Source organism: Trichechus manatus, unplaced genomic scaffold (genome assembly GCF_000243295.1).
Source record: "Trichechus manatus latirostris isolate Lorelei unplaced genomic scaffold, TriManLat1.0 scaffold00027, whole genome shotgun sequence".
NCBI classification, from domain to species: Eukaryota; Metazoa; Chordata; class Mammalia; order Sirenia; family Trichechidae; genus Trichechus; species Trichechus manatus.
In genome coordinates this window covers 17522552-17535430 of record NW_004443963.1, presented here as the reverse complement: position 1 = coordinate 17535430, position 12879 = coordinate 17522552, and positions in this window count along the sequence as shown.

Sequence of the window (12879 nt, the reverse complement as noted above, 5' to 3'; positions counted from 1 at the left end):
CATGACCTTTCCTTGTACAGGTTGTGTTAGTTTCCCCTGTATTGTGTACTGTCTCACCCTTCACCCAAGATACCACTTGTCTATTGCCTATTTCGTCAGCAATATTTTTAATGCCCAAGAACTCTTTCTTGTTTTCTGATTGCTCCTTTCTCAAAGCATCTTTTTCTTGTTTTGTGGATGTGGTTTCTTCTAAAATACCTTTGAGAAGCTTTTACCCCAAAGTGATCTTCTAGATCCTGAATTATCTCAATTTTCTTTTGAGTCTGCTTTTTTCTATTCATCTTGGTATTTCTCTTTCAGTTGCAGTTTTATCTTAATTATCTGGTACTTTTAGGATAAAGACAAAAATCCTTAATATCGCCTAAAACACCCTACATACTCTGGCCCCTAATTAGATTTCCAGAACCGTTTCCTATAAATTTAATTTAATAACTTATTGTGATACAATACACATAAAGGTGTATAAAGCATATGGACTTTCAAAGAATAATAATAAGGCTAATGCCCAGATGACCGACTTCCAAATTAAGAAAGGGCACGTTGCCAGGACTAAGCGTTTCTCTGCATCACACGCACCTCTCTCCCCAAGAGGAAATCACTGTTCTGGTCTCTGCAATAATCATTTCCTTGTTTCTCTTTAGTTCTACCATGTACACATGCATCCTCATACAAAATAGCGTTTATTAAAAAAAAAAAAGAAAATAGTGTTTAACTTTGCCTGCTGTTGTACTATACGTAAGGGGCGCCATATGGTCTGTATTCTTCTTTCTTTGCTGAACATTATTTTGAAAGATTCATTCAAGGTGATGTAGTTCATTCATTTCTAAGGCCTGTGTGAATATCACAGACTTTACTTACTTAGTCTGTTTCTAGTTTGGGGCGATTACAAATATAGTTGCTATGAACAATTTTAAACCTGTTTTTGGGTGCCAATGTGCAAGAGTTGCTCTAGGAGGCAATTGGCTGAGTCACAGATTATATGCAGGTTTAAATTTATTCAATAATGTCAAACTGTTTCCAAAGTGGTTGAGTCGATTTATATTCTCACCAGCAGTGCATGAGAGTTCATGATGTTCCTCATTCTGCCAACACTTGCTATTGTCAGATTTTTAAATTTCTTCTATTGGATAAGGGTGAGGTTGTAGCTCATTGAGGGTTTTTATTTGCATTATTCTGAGATTGAGCAACTTTTCATATGTTTATTGGTACATGTGGTTCCTCTTTCTGAAGTACCTGGTCAAGTCTTTTGCAACCCTTTTCAACTCCTGTATTTTTGTTCTGATTGGCTCTCTCTCTTCCTTACTGATTCGTAAGAATTCTTTGCATCTTCACCCTTCTCAATTTATGAGTGCTCTAAATATTTTCTTTATCTACCTCCTCTGTATATCGTCTTCTGAGAAAGAAAGTTCATCTTTTGAGTGAAGTCAAATTTATCAATTGTTTGCCGTATGACTTAAACTCTTTGTTGAAGAAATTATTCCCTACCTATGATCATTAAGATTTTTTAAAAATATTATCTTCTAAAAGCTACAGGGTTTTAAGTCATATCAAGTTGCTTTTTGTGAGGTAGGAGGTCTAATTTCATTTTTTCCTCATGTGGAGTACTAATAATCCCAGCACCATTTAATGAAAGTTTGTAGTTTACACACTGATCTGCAGTATCTCTCTCTCTCTGTATGTGTGTGTATACACATACACACACACATACATAGTTTCATATCAGTTGGTACATAGCCACCACCCCAATTTTATATATACACATACACACACACATATATATATATATAGGAGAGAGAGAGAGAGAGAGCAATAGTTCAGTGATAGATTTTCACCTTCCATGCAGAAGACCCAGGTTCGATTCCAGCCAGTGCACCTTATATGCAGCCCATCTGTCAGTGGAGGCTTGTGTGTTGCCATGATGCTAAACAAGTTTCAGGGGAGCTTACAGACTAAGGCAGACTAGGAAGAAAGGCCTGGCAATCTACTTCTGAAAATCAGTCAATGAAAACCCTATGGGTCATAACAGTCTGATCTGCAACTGATCATGGGCCTTTCTGTTGTGCATGGGATTGCCATGAGTCGGAGACCAGTATTTTATATATGTATTCCCCCCCTCATACCCTGGGCTCTCATTTGGCTAATTTGTCTGTTTTCATGGCAATGGCACTGTCTTATTTACTCTCGCTTTCTAATGTCTCGGTATGTGCTAGGGGTGATTTTCTCACCACTATCTCCTTCTCTCCTTCCTCCTTCTTCAAGAGTGCCTTGACTAGTCTTAGCCCTTTGCACTTCCATATAAATTTTACATTCAGCTTATCAAGTTCTGGAGGAAAAAAAAACCCTTTGGTGATTAGGACTGCCTTGACTCTATAGACCAATTTGGAGACAATTGATATTGTTACAGCACTGAGTCTTTCAAGCTATAAACATGGCTTACCTCTCTATTTTTAGATATTTTTTAATGTCTCTCAATAAAATTTTATGATTGTTACATTCCATAAAGGCTTTGCACATATTTCCTTATATTCTTTCCTAGATAGTTTATATATTTTCATTCTATTATAAATGAATTTCTAATTGTTTATTGCTGGTATAGAGAAACAATAGGTTTTTGTGTATTATGTTTTTAGACCTATAAACTTTTTTTTTTTTATTATAAATCAAAAAACCAAACCCGTTGCCGTCAGGTTGATTCTGAGTTACAGCGACCCTACAGGACAGAGTAGAACTGCCCCATAGGGTTTCCAAGGCTGTAATCTTTACAGAAACAGGCTGCCACATCTTTCTCCCATGGAGAAAGAAGCGATTCGAACCGTCGATCTTTTGGTTAGCAACTGAGTGCTTAACCACTGCTGTTGTTGAGAATGTACACAGCAAAACATACACCAATTCAACCATTTCTACATGTACATTTCAGTGACATTGATTACATTCTTTGAGTTGTGTAATCATTCTCACCCTCCTTTTCTGAGTTGTTCCTCCCCCATTAATATAAACTCACTGCCCCCTAAGCTTCCTATCTAGTCTTCCCAGTTGCTGCTGTCACTTTGATCCCATATAGGTAGTTCTTAAAAGAGCATAAAGCTCAGAGCATATATTTTTCGTTAGTTCAGCTAAACTGTTTGGTTTTAAGAAGACTTCAGGGGGATATTTTTGGTTTAAGGTTTAAAGATTATCTCAGGGCAATAGTTTCAGGAGTTCATCCAGCCTACATGCCTCCAGAAAGTCTGGAGTCCACGCAAATTTGAAATTCTGTTCTACATTTTCCCTCTTTTGATCAGGATTCTTCTATAGAATCTTTGATCAAAATGTTATATAGTGGGAGCTGGGCACCATCCCGTTCTTGTGTATTGATTTTTATCCAACAATTTTGCTAAATTATCTTATTAATTCTAATAAATAAGGATATTTTAAAAGATACTTTGACCTTTCTATGTAAAATCTGAAAATAATGGCAGTTTTGTTTATTCATTTCTAATCCTGTTAACTTTTGTTTATTTTGTCACCTTACTGTCTAGGACAGCACTGTCCAATAGAAATTTAATGCAAGTCATAGATGCAAGCCACATACATAATTTGAACATTTCTAATAGTTGCATTTAAAAAAACAAAAGCAGGTGAAATGAATTCTAGTAATACATTTTAGTGAGCCCAATAGATCAGAAATATTATAATTTTAACATGTAATAATATAAAAATTATTAATAACTGTTTTTTGCACTAAATCTTTGAAATCTGTTGTGCATTTTACTTATACAGTATATCTCAATTGGGACTAGTCAGATTTCAAGTGCTCAGTAGTCATATGTGACTCGTTGTTAGTTGCCATCGAGTTGGTGCTGACTCATGGCAATCTTAAAGTATAACGGAACAAAACGTTGCCTGATCCTGCACCATCTCCGTGATCCTTCCAACCCAGGGGGCTCATCTTTCAGCACTATATTGGACAATGCTCTGCTCTGACCCATAAGGTTTTCATTGGCTGATTTTTGGAAGTAGATCACTAGGTCTTTCTTTCTAGTCTGTCTTAGTCTGGAAGCTCTGCTGAAATCTGTCTACCGCAGGTGACCTGCTGGTATTTGAAATACTGGTGGCACAGCAACACGCAAGCCACCACAGATGGGTAGTGGCATATGTGGCTAGTGGCTCCATATTAGGTAACACAGGTTACGATAGCCAGTGCAATGTTAAATAGAAACGGGAATAGCAGCCATCCTTGCCTTGTCCTGATCTCAAGGGGAATGTGTTCTACATTTAACATTGATTAGAATAACAGTTTCTGGTAGAAAATAAAGACATTTCTTTGTATTCCTAGCTTGTTATGAGTTTTTAAACATAAACAGATGTTGAACTTCGATTTTTCCAGCATCTGTTGAGATGATCATATGTGTTTCTTCTTTAATCTTTTAATGTGGTGAATTACATTAACTGATTTTCCAATGTTAAACCAACCTTGCATTTCTGGACTATACCCAATTTGGTCATGATGTACCGTCATTTTTATATACTGCTAAATTTGGTTTGCCAATGTTTTGTTTAGAGTTCATTGACCCATACTTTTCTTCTACCATTCTTGTCATAAAAGGAGTTGGGGGAATTTTCCCCTTTTCCTTTTATGCAGAAAAGTTGGTGTAAGACTGGAATGATTTCTTCTTTAAATATTTGTTATAACTCATAGGTGAAGCCCTCTGGGGCTGAGTTTTCTTTGTGAGAACATTTCCGATGATCAATTCAGTTCCTTTGATGGTTATGGGAAGGGATAATGTTCAACTGGTGCCCATGGGACAGCCATTCAGGCTGCTAAAGTACCGAAATAGTTTCATACCAGTTGGTACATAGCCACTACCCCAACTCCCCAAATGCAATGTCCCTTCCAGGGCTGCTCTAGGAGCCCTAGATCTTCTGAAGATGCATAAATCAAAGGGTTAATGCTTGGCACAGTCAGGGGCTTCCTGGATCTCACTCAGTGCTAAGGCCAGCACCTGTTCTGAATGGTCAGTGCCCGGTAGTTAAATACTTTGTTACTAAGGCCAGGGATGGTGCTCATTCAGATTTTCTCTTCACCTTGAGTCAGTTTCACAAAGTTATATTTTTCTAGGAATTTGCCCATTTCATTTATAATTTCATTTCAAGCTATTGTAAAAAAGTTACTTATAATACCCTCTTTTAAATGCCTGCAGAATCTTTTGTTATGTCCCTAACATTCTGGATATTGGTTATTTGTGCCTTCTCTCTTTTTGTTGATCATTTTGCCGATGGGTAGTCAATGCTATATGTCTTTCCCTAGAAATAACCTGTGGTTTTGCTGATTCTGTTGTATATATGTTTGCTATTTCATTACTTTCTGCCCTTACTTTTATTCTTTCCTTCCGTTTTCTTTGGTTTAGTTCGCTGTTCTTTTTCTAGCTTCTTGGGATGGGTGCTTACTCATTACTTTCAGACTTTTAGCTTTTCTAACGTAAGCATTTGGAAACCCTCGTGGTGTAGTGGTTAAGAGCTACAGCTGCAAACCAAAAGGTCAGCAGTTCGAATCCACCAGGTGCTCCTTGGAAACCCTATGGGGCAGTTCTTCTCTGTCCTATAGGGTTCCTATGAGTTGCAATCGACTCGACGGCAACAAGTTTGGTTTGGTTTGGTAATCTAAACATTTAAGGGCACAAACTTCCCTCTAAGTAGTACTTGGGTAGAGCAAATGGTTGAGTGCTTGACTACTAGCTAAAAGGTTGGTGGTTTGAACTTACCCAGGGGTGCCTTGGAAGACAGGCCTGGTGATCTGCTTCCAAAAGGTCACAGCCCTGAAAACCACGTGGAACAGTTCTACTTTGCACACATGGGGTTTCCATGAGTTAGAATCAACTCAATGGCAAAAAAAAAAAAAAAGTAGTGCTTTGGCTGCATCCCACAATTTTTACTAGGTAGTATTTTCATTATCATTCAGTTAAAATATTTTATAATTTCTTTTATGATTTATTTTCTGATCCATGAGTTATTTAGAAATGGCACTTCTTAATTGCCAAACATTTGTGGCTTTTGATGTTATCTTTCTGTTATTGATTTATAGCTTATTCGTATTGTGGTCAGAGAATGTACTCTATATGATTTCAGGCTTTTGAAATATCTTGAGATTCGCTTTTTTGGTAAATATTGCATATGTCTTGAAAAGGAGAGTTTTCTGCAGTGGTAGACACCAGTTTTGATAAAAGTCCATTAGTCAAGTTTATTAATCATGTTGTTCAAATCTCCTATATCCTTATTGAATTTTTTCTGCTTGTTCCACCAATTTCGAGGGATGTATTTTAAAATCTCCCACTGTAATTGTGGATTTGTCTATTTTTCCACAAAGTTCTCTTATTTATGTTTCTTATATTTTAAAACTATGGTGTTTGCCTGCAAGCTTGAAATTGTTCCATCTTTCTGGTGAACTGGACCTTTTTCAGAATGAAGTGAACTTCTTTATCTCTCGTGATGCTTTTAGTCTAAGATGAATATAACCGTACCAGTCTTCTTTTCATTAGCATTTGCCTGGTATATTTTTCCCTGTGCAAGCAACAGTTGGGTAATGAAAAAGGAAGAGAGAAAAAATGATGCGTTTGAACTGTGGTGTTGGCGAAGAGTATTGAATACACCGTGGACTGCCAGAAGAATGAACAAATCAGTCTTAGAAGAAATGCAACCGGAATGCTCCTTAGAAACGATGGCAAGACTTCATCTTGCTTACTTTGGACACATCATCAGGAAAGACCAACTGCTAGAAAAGGACATCATGTTTGGTAAAGCAGATGGCCAACTAAAACCAAGGAAACCCTTAAAGAGAGAGACTGACACAGCCACGATGGACTCAACCATACCAATGATTATGAAGAGGGTGCATGACTAGGTTTTGTTCTGTTGTACATAAGGTCGCCATGAGTCAGAGCTGACTAGATGGCAACTAACAACATTTTCCCCCATGCTTTTAGTTCCAACCTTTCAGTGTCTTTATTTTTGGAGTGTTTCTTGTAAGCTACATCTAGTCTGATCATTTCTGTATTTTAACTACAATATTTAACCCATTTGCCTTTATTGCATTATGTTGTTGTTGTTAGGTGTTGATGAGTTGGTCCCGACTCACAGTGACCCTTTATACAACGGAACAAAACACTGCCTGGTCCTGCGTCTTCCTCACAAGCATTGCTCTGTTTGAGCCCACTGTTGCAGCCACTGTGTCACTCCATCTCATTAAGGGTATTCCTGCTGACCCTCTACTTTACCAAGCATGACGTCCATCTCCAGGGATTGGTCTCTCCTGATAACATATCCAAAGTACGTGAGATGAAGTCTTGCCATCCTCATTTCTACGGAGCATTCTGGCTGTACTTCTTCCAAGACAAATTTGTTAGTTCTTCTGGCAGCTCATGGTATATTCAATATTTTTCGCCAACAGCATGATTCAAATGCATGAATTCTTCTTCGGTCTTCTTATTCGTTGTCCAGCTTTCACATGCACATGAAGTGATTGACAATACCATGGCTTGGATTGGGTAAACCTTAGTCCTCAAAGTTACATCTTTGCTTTTTAGCACTTTAAACAGGTCTTTGGCAGCAAACTTGCCCAATGCAATGCGTCATTTGATTTCTTGACTGCTGCTTCCATGGGCATCGATTGTAGATTCAAGTGAAACCAAATCCTTGACAATTTCAAATTTTCTCTGTTTATCATAATGTTGCTTATTGGTCCAGTTGTGAAGATTTTTGTTTTCTCTATGTTGAGGTGTAATCCATGCTGAAGGCTGCAGTCTTTGATCTTCACCAGTAAGTGCTTCAAGCCCTCTTCACTTTCAGCAAGCAAGGTTGTGTCATCTGCATATTGCAGGTTGTTCATGAGTCTTCCTCCAATCCTGATGCCCCATTCTTCTTCATATAGTCCAGCTTCCTGAATTATTTGTTTAGCATACAGATTGAATAAGTATGGTGAAGGAACAGAACCCCGACACACACCTTTCTTGATTTTAAACCACGCAGTATTCTCTTGTTCTGTTCGAACAACTGCTTCTTGGTCTATGTACAGGTTCTTCATGAGCATAATTTAGTGTTCTGGGATTCCTGTTCTTCACAATGATATCCATAACTTGTTATGATCTACACAGCGGAATGCCTTTACATAGTCAGTGAAACACAGGTCTGCTTTCAGCCAAGATCCATCTGACATAAGCAATGATATCCCTTGTTCCATGTCCTCTTTTGAATCTGGCTTGAATTTCTGGCAGTTTCCTGTTGATGTACTACTGCAACCATTTTTGAATTAACTTCAGCAAAATTTTACTTGCATGTGATATTAATATATTCTTCAATAATTTCGACATTCTGTTGGATCACCTTTCTTTGGCATGGGCAGCTATATGGATCTCTTCCAGTCAGTTGGCCAGATAGCTGTCTTCCAAATTTCTCGGCATAGACAAATGAACGCTTTCAGCATTGCATCTGTTTGTTGAAATATCTCAATTGGTATTCCGTTAATTCCTGGAGCCTTGTTTTTTTCCAATGACTTCAGTGCAGCTTGGACTTCTTCCTCCCGTGCCATGGCTCTTGATCATATACTACCTCCTGGAATAATTGAACGCTGACCAATTCTTTTTGGTACAGTGGCTCTATATATTCCTTCCATCCTCTTTTTGATGCTTCCTGCATTGTTCAATATTTTGCCCATAGAATTCTTCAATATTGCAATTTGAGGCTTGAATTTTTCTTCAGTTCTTTCAGCTTGAGAAATGCCAAGTGTGTGCTTCCCTTTTGGTTTCCTAACTCCAGGATTTTGCACATGTCATTATAATACTGTACTTTGTCTTCTAAAGTCATCCTTTGAAATCTTCTGTTCAGCTCTTTTACTTCCTCATTTCTTCCATTCGCTTTAGCTACTCAATGTTCAAAAGCAAGTTTCAGAGTCTCTTCTGACATCCATTTTGGTATTTTCTTTCTTGTCTTTTTCATGACCTCTTGTCCTTGATGTCATCTCACAACTTGTCTGGTCTTCAGTCATTAGCGTTCAATGTATCAAATCTGTTCTTGAGATTATATCTAAATTCAGGTGGGATATACTCCAGGTTGTACTTTGGCTCTCATGGACTTGTTTTAATTTGCTTCAGCTTCACCTTGAACTTGCATATGAGCAATTGGTGGTCTGTTCTGCAGTCGGTCCCTGATCTTGTTCTGAGTGATGATACTGAACTTATTCATCGTCTCTTTCCACTGATGTAGTCAATTTGATTCTTGTGTATTCCATCCCATGAGGTCCATGTGTATAGTCACCATTTATGTTGTTGAAAAAATCTATTTGCAGTGAAGAAGTCATTGGTCTTGCAAAACTTTGTCATGTGTTCTCCCACATCATTTTTATCATCAAGGCCATATTTTCCAACTACTGGTCCCTCTTCTTTGTTTCCATCTTTCACATTCCAATCACCAGTAACTATCAATGCATCTTGATTACATGTTTGATCAATTTCAGACTGCAGAAGTTGGTAAAAATATTCAATTTCTTCATCTTTGGCATTAGCGATTGGTGCATAAATTTGAATAATAGCCGTATGTCATGGATTGAATTGTGTCCCCCCAAAATATCTGTCAACTTGGCTGGGTCATGATTCCCAGTATTGTATGATTGTTTACCATTTTGTAATCTGATGTGATTTCCTTATGTGTTGTAAACTCTATCACTATGATGTAATAAGATGGATTAGTGACAGTTACACTGATGAGGTCTACAAGATTAGATAGTGTCTTAAGCCAATCTCTTTTGAGATATAAAGAGAGAAGCGAATAGAGACACATGGGAGCCTCATATCACCAAGAAAGCAGTGCCAGGAGCAGAGCGCGTCCTTTGGACTTGAGGTTCCTGTGCAGAGAAGCTCCCAGACCAAGGGAAGATAGATGACACGGACCTTCCACCAGAGCCAACAGGGAAAATCTTCCCTGGAACCGACACCCTGAATTTGGACTTGTAACCTACTAGACTGTGAGAGAATAAATTTCTTTTCATTGAAGCTATCCACTTGTGGTATGTCTGTTATAGCAGCACTAAATGACTAAGACACCGTATTAATTGGTCTTCCTTGTAGATGTATGGATATTATCCTATCACTGACAGTGTTGTACTTCAGGATAGATCTTGAAATGTTCTTTTTGATGATGAAGGTGACACCATTCCTGTTCAATTTGTCATTCCCAGCATAGTAGACCATATGATTTGTGTGATTTAAAATGGCCAATACCAGTCCATTTCAGCTCACTAATGATTAGGATATAGATCTTCAAGTGTTCCATTTCATTTTTGACAACTTCCAATTGTCCTTAATTCATACTTTGTACAGTCCACATTCCGATTATTAATGGATGTTTGCAGCTGTTTCTTCCCATTTTGAGTTATGCCACATAAGCAAATGAAGGTCCTGAAACCTTTACTCCATCCACATCGTTAAGGTTAAGTCTACTTTGCGTAGGCAGCTCTTCCCCAGTCATCTTTTAAATGCCTTCCAGCCTGAGGGGCTCATCTTCTAGCACCATATCAGACAATGCTTCGCTGCTATTCATAAGGTTCTCACTAGCCAATTTTTTCAGAAGTAGACCGCCAAGTCCTTCTTCCCAGTCTGTCTTAGTTTGGAAGCGCTGCTGAAACCTGACCACCATGGGTGACCCTGCTGGTATTTGAAATACCAGTGGCATAGCTTTCAGCATCACAGCAACATATGAGAAACCACAGTAGGACAAACTGACAGACCAGTGGTGGTCATTGAATTATAGAACATTTGAATTTATATCTATCATCTATTTGTTCCACCTGTCTTTTATTTATTTTTCTCTCCATTCTCGCCTGCTTTAGAATTGAGTGGGTTGGTTTTCTCATTCTATTCCCCACTGTATTAATTTGGATAAATACTATACACTACATTTACATTCTTTTAGTGGTTACTCTAGTAAGGACAACTTGCATTCTTAACTTATTAAAGTCTAAGAGTATTTGAGGAAGATTCACCTTCTTGCCTGAATAATACAAGGATCTTAGGGCACTTTAACACACTCACCCAAGTAGTAAGGCATTGTTGTTGTATATTTTAATTCTATTTTTATGCTGGAGACATTGTTACCATTGTTTTACATTGTCAATGTTCTTCATTGTTCTTTATTCCCTATTGCATCAGACCTCTGCCATCATCTTCTTCCTGCCTGAAGTTCCGCCTTTGGAATTTCCTTTAAGGAGGGTCTTAATTTTTGTGTTTGTAAATGTCGTTATTTCATCTCTGTTCTGGAAAGATATTTTCACTGGTACATACTTCTGGAAAGATATTTTCACCAGGTATATAATTCTAGGATGGGGGTTATTTTCCCTTGGGACATTGAATATGCTACTCCACCATCTTCTGGCTCCTGTTGCTCATGATAAAAGGTCAGGAGTAAATCTATTATTTCCTTGTTCTGTGTGCCAGACAGAGGTGTTTGTACATTATTTCTGAGAGCAGTAGGAAGCTATGACCACTACCGTCTGTCAGTGTGTCATACTGTGGTGGCTTGCATGTTGTTATGATGCTGGAAGCATCATATTTCAAATACCAGCCGGTCACCCACGATAGGCAGGTTTCAGCAGAACTTGCAGACTAAGACAGACTAGGAAGACAGGCCTGGCCATCTACTTCCAAAAATTAGCCAATAAAAACCCTATGGATCATAACAGAATATTGTCCAATAAAGTGCTGAAAGATGACCTCCAAGGTTGGAAAGCACTCAAAACACACAAGGACTGCAACAATGGTGAAGACAGCACACAATTGGACGTTTCCTTCTGTTGCACATAGGTTTGCCATGAGTCAGAGCCGACTGACAGCAGCTAACAACAACAGGGAGCTATGGAAGACTTTGAGGCATTAGGGTGATCAGTCTGATTCGCATTTTAGAAAAGGTGCTCTCGCACAGTGTAGACAATGAACCGGAGGGGATGGCAGCTCAGTGAGAAGGCTGCCACTGGGTCCAGAGAGGATGAGGGTTGAACCACAGCGGTGGGTGTGAGAGGGAGGGCAGACCTGAGGCAAGGTGAGGTCAGAAAGGCAGAACAGGGGATCAATGCAGGTTGGCTGGGCGGGTGGGGGGGGGCAGGAGGAAGGAGAGGCAAGGATGACTCCATGTTCCTGGCATAGATGAACGGAGGCGCTGCTCACCGAAATAGCCAAAACAGAAGGGGGTTGGGATGGATCAGTGATAATGAGTTTATCTTAGACTTCAAGATTATGACAAACACCTACTACATGCCAAGAACCAAGTGCGCGGGGGAACTTGGGGCAGCGTGGCAGCTAAATGCGTCCCTGTGTGCACCTTACATCCATCACACCACACCTGCCGCCAGTTATGCCTAGTCTAGGGTGACTCGAGGCAGCGCCCGCGTCTAACCCGTGCATCTCAGCGCAGGGCCGGGCACATCCAGGCGCTCCTCAACCGCATGTGGACGGATGGAGAGATGGAAGGAAAGGTGGACCTGCTAACACCGCTCCGGAGCTCGGATCCAGAGAGACCTCAGTGCTGTGACGCCCGCACAGGTTGGGAAACCTTTGCGCCCCCGCCAGCTCGAGGGTCCGCGCCCCGGCCCGTGTTTACTCCTTTGCAGGAAGCGGGGCAAATCACCTTTCCGCTCTGCGTCCCCGTATCCACTTCTGCCCAAGGAGGCAATGCTGTTCCCGACCTTCAGACTCCAGGGGAGGATTTTAGGCAATGCGTCTTGGTATTAATGATCACGTCCCGCCTTTGCGCCGCGCGGCGCCAGGGGGCGCGCGGGCTCTTAAAGCGCTTCGGCCGGCGCTCGCGCCAAATAAGTCCCGCTGGCCGGCGGCTCTGATAAGCCGCGCGCGGCCCTATCTC